The sequence below is a fragment of the Rhincodon typus genome, chromosome 6 (genome assembly GCF_021869965.1).
Source record: "Rhincodon typus isolate 14 chromosome 6, sRhiTyp1.1, whole genome shotgun sequence".
Classification (NCBI taxonomy): Eukaryota; Metazoa; Chordata; class Chondrichthyes; order Orectolobiformes; family Rhincodontidae; genus Rhincodon; species Rhincodon typus.
The window spans coordinates 51,920,154-51,938,944 of record NC_063337.1 but is presented as its reverse complement, the minus strand read 5'-3'; the positions used below and the strand labels follow the sequence as shown (position 1 = coordinate 51,938,944).

At 39.8% G+C, this 18,791-nt stretch overlaps 1 protein-coding gene and 1 pseudogene across 1 annotated transcript in view; both read left to right on the top strand.

Moving 5' to 3' along the window:
- Window positions 1-18,791, top strand: part of tenm4 (teneurin transmembrane protein 4) — a 302,149-nt gene that overhangs the window by 198,199 nt on the left and 85,159 nt on the right. The window lies entirely within an intron of this gene.
- Window positions 2,912-3,011, top strand: LOC125483417 (annotated as a pseudogene).

Sequence of the window (18,791 nt, the reverse complement as noted above, 5' to 3'; positions counted from 1 at the left end):
CCTGATTTTCCTAGATCATACTGTTCCCCCACTCCGCAACCAACTAAGATTACAAGGTCCCCACCCCAAGGTTCCAATTACCCACCTACCATATAAAAATTCCTCCATCTCTGACCATTCCCTCGGATGCAGTATGACCAATGCCATGGACAGACCCTCCGGCATATTGGACCGACAATGCCCGTACACACTGGGGCTTAACCCACGGGCTAAGTGGAGCTTCTTCCCAGCTCCACTCCCACTGCCCAACAGGAGCACACGTCCAGATTCTGGACTTACTGGAGCACGGCGTAATTTTCTTTTCTCCTCCTCACTGCTTTCACAGTTCCATGCTACTAATGCAATATTAACTAAAGTCTGCCACTCATCCGTAAGCTGCCTGTTAAATGCTCTGTGCTAGTTGGGCTTGAAGATGGCCCAGGGAGACGAGCTGCCTAAGATTTCTTGGAAGTGGGTCACCTGTCCTTGGAGAAGCGACAGCCACAAGTGACTGCAAGCAACCTTTAGAGCCATAATGCTGTAAGGACAAAGCGGCAAGTTCTTGTGCCAAAGTGGCAGAAAAAGTGCAGCTTGCCAAATAAACATTTGCCTTTTGCTTTGGGGTTTCTGAAATGTCAAGTTTCTCAATTGGGTAGAAGTTAATTGGGAAGACAAAATTAATTCAAATTCTGGGGAAGTAACGAAATGAAGCTGCATGCAGCTGACTTTTTATAACCTGTTGCTGACATGCTCATCCTGTCACCTAAAGGGGGAGGACCTCATGGCTGAAGGTTTATTTGATTGATTTCACTCACTGGCCGGTCTTGTCACCATGGTGGGCAGCGCAAAATCTCATCCAAATCTTCAGAACAAAAGTCCCATCTCAACGAAAGACACAAGGAACTGTGCATCCTTCATATCTGCCCTGGGAATTTAAATTGACTCTGTATATAATATATTTCCAGATTGTTCTTTATATTTACTTCTTCTGTAAAATGATATATGAGAGTTATAGGGATTGTCTAAGTGGATCAGCATACTATTTAGTTAATTGCTAGGTGGAGCAAATGGATTGTAAATATTATTGTTGTTGTTTGTTTCATGTGGGCTAGAGATTTCCTTACTGAAACATTTTTATTGTTGATTTTGATGTTTAATTCAATAAGTCACGTCAGAGAAAAGTGCAAATGCAGTCTACCTTGGTATTATGAGATGTGTATATTCTGACAGGACATTGCAGTGTGCTGCGTCTCATTTGTTGAAATCTATCTAGCACTGTATTTGTGTAATGAGCTGATGACTCTGACAAAATTATTTACTTGGAACATGAACCACAACAATTTTGATGGATGTGATGCATAACAAACATTTTCCATATTGTGAGTACAATGTGCACAATCTGCTCATTGCAGGCATGAGGTAACATGCTCAGACAAGTTATGGACTTTATGTAAAAAAAATTAGTTTATTTTTGCAAATCTTAGAAGTAAATTCTATAAATTTGTTTGTATTTGAGTGTGTTCTGGCAATAAAGGTGCAAATTAGGTGGATTGGCCACATTAAAGCGCCCATAGTGTTTAGGGATGTGTAGGTTGGGTGCATTAGCCATGGGAAATGTGGGGTTACAGGGAGAGGTTAAGGGGATTGGTCTGGTTGGGATGCTCTTTGGAGAGTTAGTGTGGACTTGTTGGACTGAATGGCCTGTTTTCACGCTGTAGGGATTCTAAGAATTCTACGGAAAAAACTTGCAAAGTAAAATCTTTGAATTGTTACAACACTGCAGGCCACTTGGCCCATCATCTTTGCCTGCTCTTGGCAAAGCAACTCAGTTAGTCCCACTCCACTATCCACTGCTCTGTAGTCCTTAGGAGCTGTAGTAGAAATTGCAGCTATTATATGAGATGCCAGTGACCAGAAGTAGCAAGGGTCATCACGTTAAGCATGCTACGAATTATCTGTGTTCATTTGTCAGTTTATCAAGTCACTTTGTCAATTTATCAAATCACTTTTAATCTCAGTACATTCTGCGAATTTTACACTGGATAATTTCCTCTGGTTCAGCATCATAGACCACTCCCAAAAGTGAGCACTCACTCCAACAACACAGTTCATGTGTTTACTTTGCCAGCATCTAGGGAAATATATAGTGAGCACAGGCCAATTAAGGAACTTCCAGTGCTCTGCTCCTGAATGTATTGCATGTCCTCACGATTTCCTGGACTTCAGTAGACGGAATAATAATCGTTCGAGGAGGATATAGCTTACTTTTTAAAACTACTACTCAGATTTATTGCAAACAGATAAATAATGGTAGCAGAAACAAACAATAGGTATTTATATGCTTAATTATATCTTCTTGAGATAAGAAAATTTTTGTTAAAATGTTCCTTTCTCAATGTGCAATCTCAAAATGTGGTGATTAATTTACTGGTGGTTTTCATGAGTCTCTGCAGTTCTCCTATTCAATAGCTTCAGGTTAGTCACAGACTGGGAGGGAAAAACAGCCTCACATAGTCAGAACAGTGATAATTTTTTAAAAAAAACTCCGCATCATAACAGCACTAAAAAAGGCAGGACTCATTACAATGAATATAAAAGAAACATACTGTAGATGCTGAAAATCTGAAATAAAAATAAAAACTCAGCAGGTCAGGCAACATCAGTGGAAAGAGTTAATGTTACACGTTGATAACCTTACCCCAGAATAGAAAACAAAATAGAAGTTTTAAGAGTTTTTAATCCAGTAGAAGGGGATTGGGGAAGAAAGAAGAAAGAGGAAGATTTGTGATGGGGTAGAGGGCAGGAGAGATAAACTAACACAAGATTTTATAATGCAAAAGTTAAAGAGGGTGGTTCTAGGCCCTCCCCCCATCGCTTCCAGACTTATAATTCATCACATACCGAACAGTCCACTTCTACCTCCTTTCCAATCGCTCCAACAGTACATATACTAAATTAAAAAAGATACAGAGAGGATTAGCATGGCCCTGCACAAGGATGATATGCAAATTTGTGAAGCGTTCAATATTTCTTGCACTGCAGATGGGGGTTTCGGTGGATGGGTGGTACACGGATAGAAAGGCACAGAGGCTTCACATTTATACGTTCTCAACCAGCAGGGGCAACGGCAGAGCCAAATGGCACTGCAAGGTGCTGAGGGATAGTATCCAGGACATCAACAAGCCAGCCATCCAGCATATGCCCTGGTGGAGCAGCATCAAATACATCTCCAGCCTCATATATGAGGGGACCAAGGTCTGCTCAAGGTTTTACCTGGTGAACATCAGGGCCTTGGTAACATGGTGATTGTCCTGGGCGTGGTCTGTGCCCTGAAGAGACGGGAACAGACACTGTACAGATTCAGCAGATTGGAGGAGGAGAAAGGAGTAAAACATAAACAAGACTGCCCCAGTTCAACCCATTGTATCAACCCCTTCCTGTCTCATGAAACTTATTTCTTCCTATTTCAACTCTATTTTTTTTCCTCCTCTTGTACAGTATCTTCCCATCCATCTTTGTGACTCTTCTAATGTCCTACATTGCTCTCACAGTCCAATCTTGAATGTACCATTCCCCTACAACTTGTCCCCCAACAGGATCATTTCAGAGCTCTCCACCTCCTTCTTGAATTAAGGTCCATCTAATCCCCAACTACCAGTATCTCCTCTACCTGATGGAACTTGTTCTGACTCTGACCAACTTCTCATTCACCTCCCCCGCCTCACTTCTGAAGGTGTTGTTATGGGTACCTGCATGGTTTCTATCTATGTCAACCTTTTTTTATGAGATAGATAGAACATTCTTTATTCCAATCCTCCTCAGTCTCCCTCGCTCATTTCATTTTCCTCAACATTGATGATTAGAGCAATTCAAACCCCTTAACTCATCCAGAACTCAAAAATTTCAGTGACTTTGCTTCCAATTTCCTCTTCCCTTATCTCCACATGATCCATGCATGATCCTTCCTTTGATGGGAATCTCTGTGACCATCTCTGGAGATAGATTATCATTTTAATGTTCCCAACCAACCACAGATTCCCAAAGCTGCCTTGATTCCCAGGGGGATATTAGGACAGTGGTTCTGTCACTAGATTAGTAATCCAAAGACCCAGGCTAACATTTTGGGCAAAAAAAAAGTTAGGATGTGTGTAGCCTACAAAGGAAATTGTAGGTTAAAATTGTTTGAAGTGAGCTGAGAAGCATTTAATGAATACAATACACACAGAATTGTGATATATTTCTATGGGAGTCAGATAGAGAGTTTTGTATTTATCTCAATCTCAGCATTTGGAATATGTGATAAAAAGACAGAGCAGCGAACTGGGACTTTTCATTTTCTGTTGCCTTGGGATCAGTGTGCTTTATCTGGTTATTTGATATAATTGCTGAACTTAAAAATTCTAACTGCAGGTTATCTCTATTAGTAATTGAAGGGTAAGTCATATTTCTGCTTATTAATTAGACATAATTTAATCCATAAATTAATGTACTCACCTTTCTCTTTTAAAACATTTTTTTCTCCTTTAGCTAACTTGGGATTGCAACAACGGCTTAGTTTTTAACTGTTTCCTGCCAACACTGCTGGTTTGCAAATCAGCCACAAGGCACATTTAACCTGGAAACACACTTCTGTCTATTCCCATTCTCTGCTTGACACTTAATGCAGAAACCTGAGTATTATAACTGAGCACATTTAGTACTACGTGCTGCTATCTGTGAGTGTTTCCACCGCCCTGCATTTCTCCCTGTTGATTTTTACTCCAGTCATGGCATCTTGTACAGATTATAAATTGGACTTTGAAGCTACCCACAGTTAATCACACAATATTGGTGACACTGTCTTTAACTATTCACCTTACTTTATTAAAGCACAGTTGGCACAAGGTATTGAGTCCAGTTATATTCTTTTGAAATGGGTTTTCAATCAGAATAGAAATTATTCCCTTATCTAATGCTGGCATTTTCCTGTTTTCTTAATAATTGTTTGGATGTGGGCATCATTGCCATGGCCAGTATTCATTTCCCATTTTTAGCAGTCCTTGAGAAAGTGCTGATGAGATTTCTTCTCGAACCTTTGCAGTCTGCGTGGTCAAGGTATTCTCACAATGCAGTTCAGCAGGTAGTTCCAGGATTTTATTCCATTAGGGAATGGTGATAAATTTCCAAGTCAGGATGGTGTGTGAATTGTAAGTGAAAGTGTTCCTATGTACTTGCTGCCTTTGTTCTTCCAGATGGTGGAACGTATGAGTTTAGGAAATGCTGCCAAAGAAGGCTTCCTGAGCACCAGCATTGCAAACAGTGGACACTGTGGCTACAATAAAGTAATGGATGTTGTTGTGGGTGGATTGGGTGTTGATCAAATGAACTGTTTAATTTTGGATGAGTTTCTTGATTGTTGTTGTAGCTGCAATCAGCTAGCTGAGTGGAGATTATTCCACTACACACCTGAGTCGTGTTTTATGAATGGTGTAGTGACTTCAAAGAGTCAGGAAGTCAGTCATTAACAGAAAACCGAAACTTCTTTCTGCCCCAGCCAGCCACAGCTACTAAAGCTGTGTTTGTGGAAAATTACAGCAAGCAGGATATCATTGGTAGGAGAATTGAAGGTGGCCATTGTTGAGAAGATGAAGGAAACCTGGTTAGATTCTCTCCTATTTGAGATGGCAATTAACTGCACTTAAAATGCTGTTTACCACTCATCACCCAAGCCTGAGCATTGGCCAAGTCTTGTTCCATGCAGTCATGAATTGCTTCGTTATCGGATGAATTAGAAATGGAGTAGAATATTGTGCAATCATCAGTGGACGGCCCTTACCTGACCATAATTTTCCTAGTTAGCTGATAGCAGTTAAATATAAGCTCTGCAGTCCTGCCACATCCAGTTGTGAATGGTGGTGGACAACAACTCACTGGAGGAGGAGGCTCCACAAATATCCCCATCCTCAATGATGGAAGAGCCCAGCACATCAGTGCAAAAGATAAGGCTGAAGCATTTGCAGCAATCTTCAGCCAGAATTGCAGAGTGGATGATCCGTTTCGGCCTCCTCCAGTGGTCCCCAGCATTACAGATACCAGTCTTCAGCCAATTCGATTCACTCCATGTGATATCAAGAAATGGTTGGAGACACTGGATACTGCAAAGGCTACGGGCCCTGACAACATTCCAGCAATAGCACTGAAGACTTGTGCTCCAGAACTTGCCGCTCCCCTAGCCAAGCTGTTCCAGTACAGTTACAACACTGGCATCTACCCAGCAATGTGGAAAATTGCCCAAGTATGTCCTGTACACAAAAAGCAGGACAAATCCAACCCGGCCAATTACCACCCCATCAGTCTCCTTTCGATCATCGGTAAAGTGATGGACAGTGTCATCAACAGTGCTATCAAGAAGTACCTGCTCAGAAATAACCTGCTCAGTGACGCCCAGTTTGGGTTTCGCCAGGGCCACTCAGCTCCTGATCTCATTACAGCCTTGGTTCTAACATGGTCAAAAGAGCTGAATTCCAGAGGTGAGGTGAGAGTGACAGCTCTTGATATCAAGGCTGCATTCGACCGAGTGTGGCATCAAGGAGCCCTGGCAAAGCTGGAATCAATGGGTATCAGGGGCAAACTCTCCAGTTGTTGGAGTCATACCTGACACATAGGGAGATGGTCATGGTTGTGGGAGGTCAATCATCTCAGCTCCAGGACGTCTCTGCAGGAGTTCCTCAGGGTATTGTCCTAGGCCCAACCATCTTCAGCTGCTTCATCAATGACCTTCCCTCCATCATAAGGTCAGAAGTGGGGATGTTCACTGATGATTGCATAATGTTCAGCACCATTCGTGACTCCTCAGATACTGAAGCAGTCCATGTTCACATGCAACAAGATCTGGACATTATCCAGGCTTGGGCTGACAAGTGGCAAGTGACATTCATGCCACACAAATGCCAGGCTATGACCATCACCAATAAGAGACAATCTATCCACTGTCCCTTGACATTCAATCATGTTACCATCACTGAATCCCCCACTATCAACATCCTGGGGGTTACCATTGATCAGAAACTCAATTGGACTCACCACACAAACACAATGACTACAAGAGCAGGCCAGAAGCTGGGAATACTGCGGCGAGTAACTCACCTCCTGACTCCCCAAAACCTGTCCACCATCTACGAGGCACAAGTCAGGAGTGTGATGGAATACTCCCCACTTGCCTGGATAACTGCAGCCCCAACAGCACTCAAGAAGCTTGACATCATCCAGGACAAAGCAACCTGCTTGATTGGCACTACATCTACAAGCATCAACTCCCTCCACCACTGACGCTCAGTAGCAGCAGTGTGTACTATCTACAAGATGCGCTGCAGAAATTCACCAAAGATCCTCAGAGAGCACTTCCAAACACACAACCACTTCCATCTAGAAGGAGAAGGGCAACAGATATATGGGAACACCACCATCTCCAAGTTCCCCTCCAAGTCACTCACCATCCTGACTTAGAAATATATCGCCGTTCCTTCACTGTCGCTGGGTCAAAATCCTGGAATTCCCTCCCTAATAGCATTGTGGGTCAACCCACAGCAGGAGGACTGCAGCAGTTCAAAAAGGCATCTCACCATCACCTTCTCAAGGGCAACTAGGGATGAGTAAGAAATGCTGGCCAGCCAGCGACAAATGAATAAATTAAAAAAAAATTACAGTGATGCAGGTTCAGTTAAAAGTAGCACTGGGTTAGTGTGAGGCTGGTATTACTTTCTTTTTAACTTTTTTATTTCTCTGGGATAGAGCATTCCAAATCACAACACACTGTGTAAAAACAGTTTTTTTTCATGTCATCTCTGTTTTGTTTGCCAAATGGTTACTGATTATTCCACCACAAGAAGCAGTTTTTCTGAATTCTTCATACAAAACTATCTATAATTTTGAACTCATCTATCGAATCTCATCTTAACCTCTCTGTTCTAAGAAGAATGATACCTGTTTCTCCAATCTATCCACGTAAGTTGTTCATTACTGATGACATTCTATTAGTCCCTTACATATAGCGACTACCATTCTAAGGTGAGGAGTATGCAGAGGGACCTGGGGAGAACACATGGAGAGATCTGTTAATAAAGCATACAGTATCTTTGGCTTTATTAATAGGGGCAGACAGTACAAAAGCAAGGAGGTGATGTTGAAGGTGTATTAGACATTTGTTTGATCTCAGCTGGAGTATTGTATACAGTTCTGATCTCCACATATAGGAGGCATGTGGATGCATTGGAGAGATTACAGAAGTGGTTTTCAAAAATGGTTCCAAGGATGATCAACTTCAAAGATGATGGTAGCTTGAAGATGTGGGGATTTATTCTCCTCAGAGAGAAGAAGAAGATCTGATAGAGGTTTTCAAAATCATGAGAAGGCCGGGTAGATTGGTAGGGAGAAAGTGTTCCCTCTTGTAAAAAGTAATAAGAACAAGAGGACATAGATTTAAAGTGATCTGCAAAAGAAGCAAAGATGAAGTGAGGAAGATTTTTTTCACTCAGCGAGTACTTAGAGTTGGGTATCAACTGCCTGGAACTGTGGTGGAGGCAGGTTCGATTGAGGCATTCAAGAGAGCTTATATTTATTTGGATAAAGCAGGAGATTGGCACCAGCTAATGATGTTGATTTAACAAATCGGTGCAGGCCAGATGGACTGATCAGCCTCCTTCCGTGCCATAATACTAATGTGATTCTATGATTTTGTGTACTTTCTCAGGTCTTACTGTCAACCTGACATGTAATGCCCAGAGATGAATGCAGAATTCCAACTGAGCTCTAACCAATTTAACATCATATTCCTGTTTTTTACACTATTCCTCTATGACTGAAGTTGCAAATCCTATTTTTTAGAAATCTTTCCAAATTGTCCTGCCATCTTCAAAGATTTGTATATGTTCACCCCAGCTTTCATTGCACCTGCACCACCTATAAAATTGCACCATTTAGTTTAAATGCCTGCTTTCATTTCTCCTACCAAAATAAGCCACCACACACTTCTCTGTCTTAAATTTCACCCTGTAATGAGTCTGCCCATTGGACCAATCCTCCTAAAGTCCACTGCTATCTTACTTATTGATTACCAGATCTTCTAAATTTTGAGGCATATGTAACCTTTGAAATTCCATCTTGTATGCCCAATGCTAAGTCTTAAAAAATCAGAAATCATATTGCCACCCCCACTGCAGAACAACACTGTATGTTTTACTCCGGTCTGGAGAAATGATTTTACTTTATGTTTTCTGTTCCTTAGTCAATTTTATGATTATGTTCATACTGCATTTGTCCCTTTAATCCCATGTGCTGTTTTACAGTTCGTATACCCCCAACATCAATGGCTCTGCCCTCGTCAACCCTCTCCAGTTCTGATCAAAGAACAGCAGGAAATTTTTAATTTGCTGCAATCAGTCCAAAATGTAGCAAAAATCAGAAAACATTCAAAGACTCAAATGTTAGCAGTCTTTTTTGAAGAGTTGAAAGTATTCCTAGATAAAAATATTGAATGCTGGCAGCGTTGTTAATCATTTGTATACATTTTCTGAGACTTCTTTAAAACCTTTAATTCCTTTTCTGGCAATTAGTTTCCTTCAGTTGGAACATTCTCAATCTTTTCCTGGACTGTCATCAGTTTCAGACACAAATGTTTGACAGGAAGGTTATTTGCAATCAGACATGCTGTTTTGTGTATTTGACTCTTCCTACATAACGAACTATCTGACTACAGTAAGACACTCCATCCAGCAGCCTTGGAGCCTAGCCAAGAACCTTTAAAGCTTGATGAGATCATGTGTAGACAGACATAAGTAGCCTAGGAACAAAAGCAAAAACCAAAATTGCTGGAAAAACTCAGGAGGTCTGGCAGAACCGAAGAAGGGTCATTGGACCCAAAACATTAACTCTGTCTTCTCTCCACAAATGCTGCCAAACCTGCTGAGTGTTTCCAGCAATTTCTGTTTTTGCTTTTGTTTTTGTTTCTGATGTCCAGCATCTGCAGTTCTTTCAGTCTTTTTCATAAGTAGCCCAGGAACTTGAGCGTGTAATACACAGCTTAATGAATATACAATGGGTCTTTGTGTGGTACTCATCTTTATTTGTATAGTTTTCTTTTTACATCTGCCAGCTTTATCCTGTTCATTTTAGGAATTTTGATGGGTTGCAATGTGTACAATTTACACTGCAGTTTTTCCTCAGTCAGAACCTATACTGCGTTTATAGCACAAAATTTACAGCATGACAGCAAAATAAATTTTATTCTACAGAAACATAAATGTTAAGAATCCTATAAAATATAATTTAGAATGAACAGAAGCTTAATTATGAAGTAATAAATTCAATTTTGTTATCACTACACCCTGATTTGTATATTTTTCACTACAAGATGTCAGTCTTAGCTAAGTGAGAACAGATTCATTTCTCATTTGGACGATAATGTATTTGAGCAATACTCCAGAGGCTCTAGTGTATAACTTAGGCAGATGTTGTAGTTCTGAAAGAGTGCCACACTGTCAGAAATGCTGTTCTTCATGTGACACATTAAGCCTAGCCTTCATCTGATCCCTCGAATGTATGGAAAATATCCCAGCCACACTATTCAAAGTACCATCGGGTAATTCTCTCAATTTCCCGCTGAACATTTGTCCTTATTTAATATAGCTATTTTTTCTTAACTATGCTTATTGGCTATGCTCTGTGGAAATTGGCTGTTGCATTTTCTGAACTGTGTCACAATGACACTTCAAAAGTAATTCATTGGCAGTAACTTACTTTGGAAATCCTGAGTTCAAATATAGGTGCAATATAAAAATAAATCGTTTCTTTTTAGTTTTCAAACTTGGTGATCTTTTCAATATGCTCTTTGACCATCACTTATATTAGTCATGAAGGAAATGGTGATCAGTCATCAAAATGTTCTCCCTTATTTTTCAGTTATGTACAGATAACAGTGCCTTTGTTCTTGACCATCTACCTTGTAGTGATCTCTAAAGCTTATACTTGTAATTCATCTTATATGCACCATTTAGTGAGCAAACTAATTGTTGCTATCCATAATTCCTAAAAAGCATATGATATCATATCAAATTGGTGTTGATTCCAATTGTTATTACTGATAGGATAAGTCAGATCCCAGAACGAATTCTACTTTCATAGATTGTATTTTGTTTTTTTTTCCTAAAATGGTTGTCTTTCACTGAAACACAAACACACAAGGCTGTGGATTTGCTTTTAACAATAAAACAGAAGTTTATTAAACAAAGGAAATAAATGTAAAATAAAACAAATGGAGACATATAACACAGTTTGAAATACTTCGAAACACATGGCAAAACAAAAGCTCATCATCTCATCAACACAATCGTTTTAGTTATTGAAAACCAAAACAATGTCCCTTCCCCATCTAATCTGTAGGGTTGAATTAACTATTTCTTCTCAATTCCAGCCATGTGAGTTGGTAAGTCTTTTTCTTTGACTCACACTACCAAGACCTTCACATTTCTCAGTTTTCTATCAAACACTCCTCATCTGGAATTTTCACATATTACATTCTTTCATTGGGGAAACCCAGTTCTTTAACTGCACTAAACAATCTCTTTTTCTGAGAGATGCCATACATGCTTCTGACTGCAGTCAGGTCTCCTTCAAATGGCCTTTAAAGACCTACACATCCTTGAAAGAACTCCATGGAGGCTGGTATCCCATCACCAACTCACCCTTTATTTACACATGAACAGTCCTTGACATTAGTACTGCCTCATTCAGAGTCAGTCTGGTACTACAGTATCAGTATCTCTGGCACTCACCCTTTTTATATGTCAGCCGTGGTTCCCTGATTGGACCAGATTAACAGTCCCAATCAGGGCAATCATATTCTATGAGGTCCAGCTAGCTGACCTCATTACAATCCTTATAATCCTAGTTTCTGCTGAACCAATGGTTTAATGTTTTCTCTCTCTCTGATCGTAAACCCCGATAGTGCAAGCAAACTTCCACTAATATTCCAGGTGGCACATACTGCTTTAAGATCATTGTTGTGGAAAAACTGACATAGCTCATTTTTACATTCCTCCAAAATAATAGACCAACACCCATATGCCACTAGATTGAAATCCAATCTGCTTAAAAAATATTATTAATATATATAAATCACACATTTCATTACATGACCTCCCAAAGAAAAATGAAGCTCCACCAAAAACCCAGAAAGTTTTGTCCCAAAATAATTCAAGGGATTGTGATTCACAAACAACCATTTCTACCACATTATTGTTGGTGCATAGTTCAATTGTTGATCCAATGAAGACTCAGTGGCTCCTTTTCCACTATCAAATATTTCTGTTGACATGTAATCAGTTTCTTTGAAAAAATAATTGACAGGCCATTCAATCACATCTCACCATCTTATAGTGAAATGGCACCACACCATTATCAATGGCTTCGACAGCCAGTTTAAATGACTTATCATTATTTGGCACTGCTAATATGGTGCGTTACTTCCAAGTTGTCAAAGCCTCTCTGACAGCCTTATATCTTCTGAATTTTATGTCTTTCTCTAACAGATTCATTAAAGGAGCCATGAAGGTGCTGAAATTCAGTGTAAACTTCCAATAAAATTCAGTCATCAAAATATCACAAAATTTTGCATCGGGACCTACACATGGGAAAATCCAAAATAGTCCTTTATTTTCATTTCTGTAGGTGTAGTTGGCCTTGCCCCATTGTGTAGCCCAAATAAGCCACTTCTCCTTTGACAAAATTTCTTTTGTATATATTTATATCCACATTGGCTCTGTGTGGCTGATCAAGCAGTCGAGCCAAGCAGTATAAATATTTTTGCCAGGTTTGGTTGAAAACAACCATGTGAACCATGCAGTAACATAATCCTTCTATGGCTTTAATGGTTAATCATTGGAACACTGCTGGTGCATTTTCCATTCCAAATGGCACGACTTTGTATTGATAAAGTTCATCTAGAGATACAAAAACTGATACTTCTTTCGCGCTTTTGCTCAACAATGTCCAATTCTTTCAATGCAGTCTCCCAATCTTGGAATACACTGTGAGACCACTTTTGACCGAACTTGACTTTGCAATAATCAATACAAACTTGTTACGACACGTCCAGTTCCAGCATGATCACAATCGGTGAGCTCCAGCCACTATGAATCAGTTGAAAAATGTCATTGTCCATCAACAGCTTAAACTCTTCCCTCACTTAGGCTAATTTCTCTGGATTGAGTCTGTCAGGACAGACTCAGAATCGACCATTCCACTCATGGTGTCTTCACCTTTTACCAGAGATCTGAGTACATAAATCCCATTTTGTTAGCTTTTGGCCCATAGCCTCCATCTTCAGTGAGGTCAGTGAGTTCTGAACCATCCAGGTCATTTCTCAAGATAAATTCAATTCCCTCTTCACTACTCCCACTACAATCTCTCCATTTACGAAATCACTCTTTAATCCAACTCTGTATAACGGCATTGGTTTTTAACCTCCATGTATACTTCCAATTAATATTTCCTCCTTCATCAACTCCCCTGGAAAACAAATAATATTATTAGCCAGCAATCAGTGACTGATTTGCTTCAGTGTCTCTCAGTATCTTATTGGTTCAACTCTTTGATCTGAAGCATGGGGAAATACCTTCCTTTTTTGAGATAAAATATTCAAAAATATTTTGTCATGACTGGAGTCATTTCCCCTTTTTTTTAGCATGTTCTCAGGAAACATGTTCTCTGTGGACTATTGCTGCAATTTTGATACCTATTTCCTTTTCTGATGCCACCTTTTTGGAGGATTCTTTCAACATTCTTACTCTGGCAACTGGTCCCCTATTCATCTTTCAGTAATTAGCTTTGGTTTGTTCAGTTTTATTACAGTGGACGAATGTTCTTTTCTTTATATCATTTTTGGTTCTAGCCTTTCTCCTGTCTTACATTGGTGTCCTTCTGTTTGTTCCCCAAAATCAGTTCATCTCCCATCTGGAGGTTTTCCAATTTTCCAATTTCTTTTTGGATTCCCACATGACCATTTCCCCACATGTAACTGTCTGTGCAATATGTCGTAGATAGCTGCTAGAAGTGCTGCTTCTCTGATTTTTGATACTTGATGTTCGTATAAATAAGTTTTTTTAGGTTTGCAGAAAAGCCATTTCTGACTTCTTCCAAAATCATACTTGCTCTTACGTTCTCAATTTTTTTTCTCTGGCCTTAGTGTTTAAAAAACACTCATCACGCAGCATTTCTTTTTCATTTGCAAATGCTACAGATGTTATTAGGTTTGAAATCTTACACTTTAAATGAAAAGTGTGTCTTTTTAACTGTTTCATAAACTGCAGATTGTTCTTATGACAGACTGGTAGACACAGTCAGAGCATTTTGCAATGTTAAAATCCAAACATCTTTTCATCACTTCATCTGTCTAGCTACTTTCTCATTTGAGGTGAAATATCTTTTGACTCCATCCTCAGTGAATTTGGACAATAATTAGTCATTTTTATTCAAATCAAATCCCTCACTGAAACCAGAATCATCCTGTGAGTTACTATATCTTCTTTCCTTCTTCACTCTAAGCTTTTCTAAAGCCAAATCATATTGTCTAATTTTTAAGGTTTTTGCGTAAATTTGTAGCTCGGGTTGTGGGTGAGGTTGTTGACTTACTCGCCAAGTTGGCTTGTTTTCATTCAGACGTTTTGTTACCATGCTAGGTAGCATCATCAATGAGGCCTCCGATGAAACAACGTTATTCTACTCTGCTTGGAATTTGTATTGTCTGGTATGTTACAGTGAGTAGTGTCATTCCCAGCTCTGTTCTGAATGAGTTTGTATTTGGGGTCCAATTCTGTATGTTTGTTGATTGCATTATTATTTGAGAACCATGCCTCTAGGAATTCCCCTGCGTGTCTATGTTCGGCTTGGGCTACTATGGTTACCTTGTCCCAGTTAAGATGGCCTTCATTGTCCAAGTGTACTGATATTAGGAAAGTTCGTGTCGTTTTGCTGCTAGCTGATGTTCATGTATTCTGATGGCTAGTTTCCTTCCTGTCTGTCTGATATAACATTTGTGGCAGTCATTGCATGGTATTTTGTAAACTACATTGGTTCTGCATGTTATGAGTATGGGATCTTTAATCCTTGTGAGTGTTTGTCGTAGAGTGGCTGTGGGCTTGTATGCTACCATGATTCCTAGTGGCCGTAGGAGTCTCATTGTCAGTTCTGATATGATGTTGATGTAAGGCAGTGTGGCCAGTGTGTTAGGGAGTACTGTGTCCTCATGGTGTTGTCTGTTTAGTAGGCACCTGCGGATGAAGTTGCAGGGTTATCCGTTCACAGCAAAGATTTTGTACAGGTGCTCTTCCCATTTCCTGCGTAGTTCTGGTCTGTTGCAGTGAGTGGTGACCTGTTTAAATAGTGTCCTAACACAGCTTTGTTTGTGGACGTTGGGGTGGTTGAGGATTTGGTCAGTGTGGGTTGCTTTCCTGTACACCGAGGTTTGAAACTCCCTGTTGGTCATATGTTCAAACTTGATGTCCAGAAAAGGAAGCTGATTGTTGTTGTTTTCTTCTTCTCTCATGAATTTAATCCTGGCAACTACGTTGTTGATAAGGTGATGGGTCTCTCCTAGTTTGTTGCATGTAATAACAACAAATGTGTCATTCACATACCAGATCCACAGTTTAGGTTGAATGAGGGGGAGGGTAATGTGTTCTAGTCTTTGCATGACTACTGCTGCGATGCGTGCTGAGATTGGTGACCCCATGCGTGTGCCATTGATCTGTTTGTATACTTGACCATTAAAGATGAAGTGTGTGGTGAGGCACAGGTCTAGCAGTTTAAATATGTTGCCATTGCTGATGGAATTGCTGGTCTGTATTCCTGCTTCCTTTAGTAATGTGGCCAGTGTTTCTTTGGCTAGTGGGAGGTCAGTTGACGTGAATAATGCTGTGACGTTAAAGGAGACCATAATCTCATTGTTGCTGATTTTTATGCTCTTGAGGGTATTGAGGAAATCTTGGGTTGAGTGGACGGAATGGAGTGATCCGTCGACTAGGTGTTTCAGCCTCTGTTGTAGGTCCTTGGCCAGTTTGTGTAAAGGTGTGCCCGGTAGGGAGACAATGGGTCTGAGGGGGATTGTACATGGAAGACACATTTGTCATCATTAAATGCACCAAACTAGAAGAGACACACCAACTTATCAACAACGTATTTGCCAGGATTAAATTCATGAGACGAAGAAAACAACAATCAGCTTCCATTTCTGGAAGTCAGAGTTGAACATATGACCAACAGGGAGTTCCAAACCTCAGTGTACAGGAAAACAACCCACACTGACCAAATTCTCAATTTCCACAGCAACCACCCCAACGTCCATAAACAAAGCTGTGTTAGGACACTATTTAAACAGGTCATCACTCACTGCAGCAGGCCAGAACTACACAGGAAACAGGAAGAGCATCTATACAAAATCTTCGCTACGAACGGATAACCCTGCAACTTCATCCGCAGGTGCCTACTAAACAGACAACACCAAGGGGACACATTATGCCCTAACACACTGGCCACACTGTCCTACATCAAGAACATATCAGAACTGGCAACGAGACTCCTGTGGAATCATGTTAGCACATAAGCCCACAGCCACTCTACGACAAACACTCACAAGGATTAAAGACCCCATACTCATAACATGCAGAACCAATGTAGTTTACAAAATACCATGCAATGACTGCCACAAACATTACATCGGACAGACAGGAAGGAAACTAGCCATCAGAATACATGAACATCAGTCAGCAGCAAAACGGCACGACGAACTTTCCTAATATCAGTACACTCAGACAATGAAGGCCATCAGTTTAACTGGGACAAGGTAACCATAGTAGCCCAAGCCAAACATAGACACGCACGGGAATTCCTGGAGACAAAATTCTCAAACCGTAATGCAATCAACAAACATATAGAATTGGACCCCATATACAAACCCATACAGAACAGAACCGGAAATGACACAAATCACCATAACGGACCGGACAGTATAAATTCCAAGTGGAGTAGAACAACATCGCTTCATCGGACCCTCACTGATGATGTCACCTAGCATGGTGACGAAACGTCAGAATAAAAATGAGCCAGCTCGGCGAGCAAGTCAATAACCTCATATTGTCTAATTCCTTATTTATTTGGAGTTTTTACTTCCATCTCCTTTTCCATTAGTTTCTGTTTATCTCTCTCTCCTCACTTTCCATTTTTCTTTGTTTTTCTTTGTCCTTGCTTTCACTCCCTTTTTCTTCTAGCTCACGTCTTTTTATTACAAATTATATCTGAGTTAACTCCAGCTGTGACATTTCAATTTCAGTTTTCCCTTTTTCTAATTCTAAATGCTAGATAGTCATTCTCAGCAACTCCTCTTTATATGATCCTTCAAACTGCCCCCCAAAAACTCCTCAGCCTAGATTCTGCTAAGCTAATGCCTTGTTGTCTTCACTCCAATCACAAACCCCAATAACATAAAAAAAGACTTCCGTTAACACTCCAGGAAGCACTTACTGGTTTAAGATCATAATTCTGAAAAGACTGACCCAGTTAATGTTTACACCCCTGCACAAAAATGGACCATCACTTCTTTGCCAGTAGCTTGAAATCCAATCTCTTTAAAAAAATGTATTAATCTACATAAATTATGCACCTTTCATCACATTGATCAAATATAAATGAGAAGGCAAGAATGCTAACTGGAACTTACAGAACTAAATTCCAGTTTTAATGTCAATGAATACAACCTTTAAATGACATTGCTAGCTGTTGAAATTTTGCACAGTAAATGTTGAAAATGTCTATTGAACCCACACATATTTAACCTAAACTGCTTAAGGAGTGTTCAAGTAGTTCATAACTTCCAACATTTCTGCCTTATAGTATTAAAACCATGAATAAATCAAGTTGATTTTATTTGAATTTTAATTCCTTGGTTTGAATTTCTAATCAGCGGAATTTCACTGACACATAATGTAAAAATTAGGATTTATGGCTCTGCAGTGAGGCTGATTGGAAAGAACTAACATGCTTTCCTCACAGGTAATAATATGTAAATATATGGGAAGAATCGGCAGCAGGTGGATTCTTTGCAGTAATATTTAGCCTGTTTGCGATGTAATTGCTTTTAACCAAGGTCTCCTGAAGGAAAAGATTGACTAAATTAGCATTAACTGTGGTTTCCAGGGACTTGGTATATTGTGAAAAGTTGATCTTGCCTCCAGTAAGGACAAGTTATCCTACAAAAGGCCAAATACTTACTAGACAGTGTTAATTGTTTTCTGAATGGGGCAAATGTATATGCCAAGGGAGCTTGCAATTTACAGATCTAATTGAGCAAAGGCATTGAGACACTGCTGTGGGCTACTTCTCCATAAATGTTTGCTGAGCTAATATTTTATGCCGGCGATGGTAGAGATAAACTTAAACATCAGGCAAAGCTTGATTACTGTGGCTTCCATTTATAAATTCTTTAGAGCTTTTTTTTTTAAACAAAATTACAATGTTTGGAAATTCCTGTGAGAGTATTATTAGTGAGCAAGTTTAGAATAAAGTTTTAAAGCCCAGTGGAAACTAAAACAATTTAACAGGAATTGGAGTAGAACATGAATATTGTTTGAAAAACATTGATAGTTTTGGTTGTGGATCACACAACTGAATTGTGTATGATTTATAATGCTATCCTTCAAGATTGTGCCATATGATAGAAGCATTACAATTATCTTTATTCACATGTGATAGGAATGACTTTGCCTGTGTATGTTAGAAACTATTGC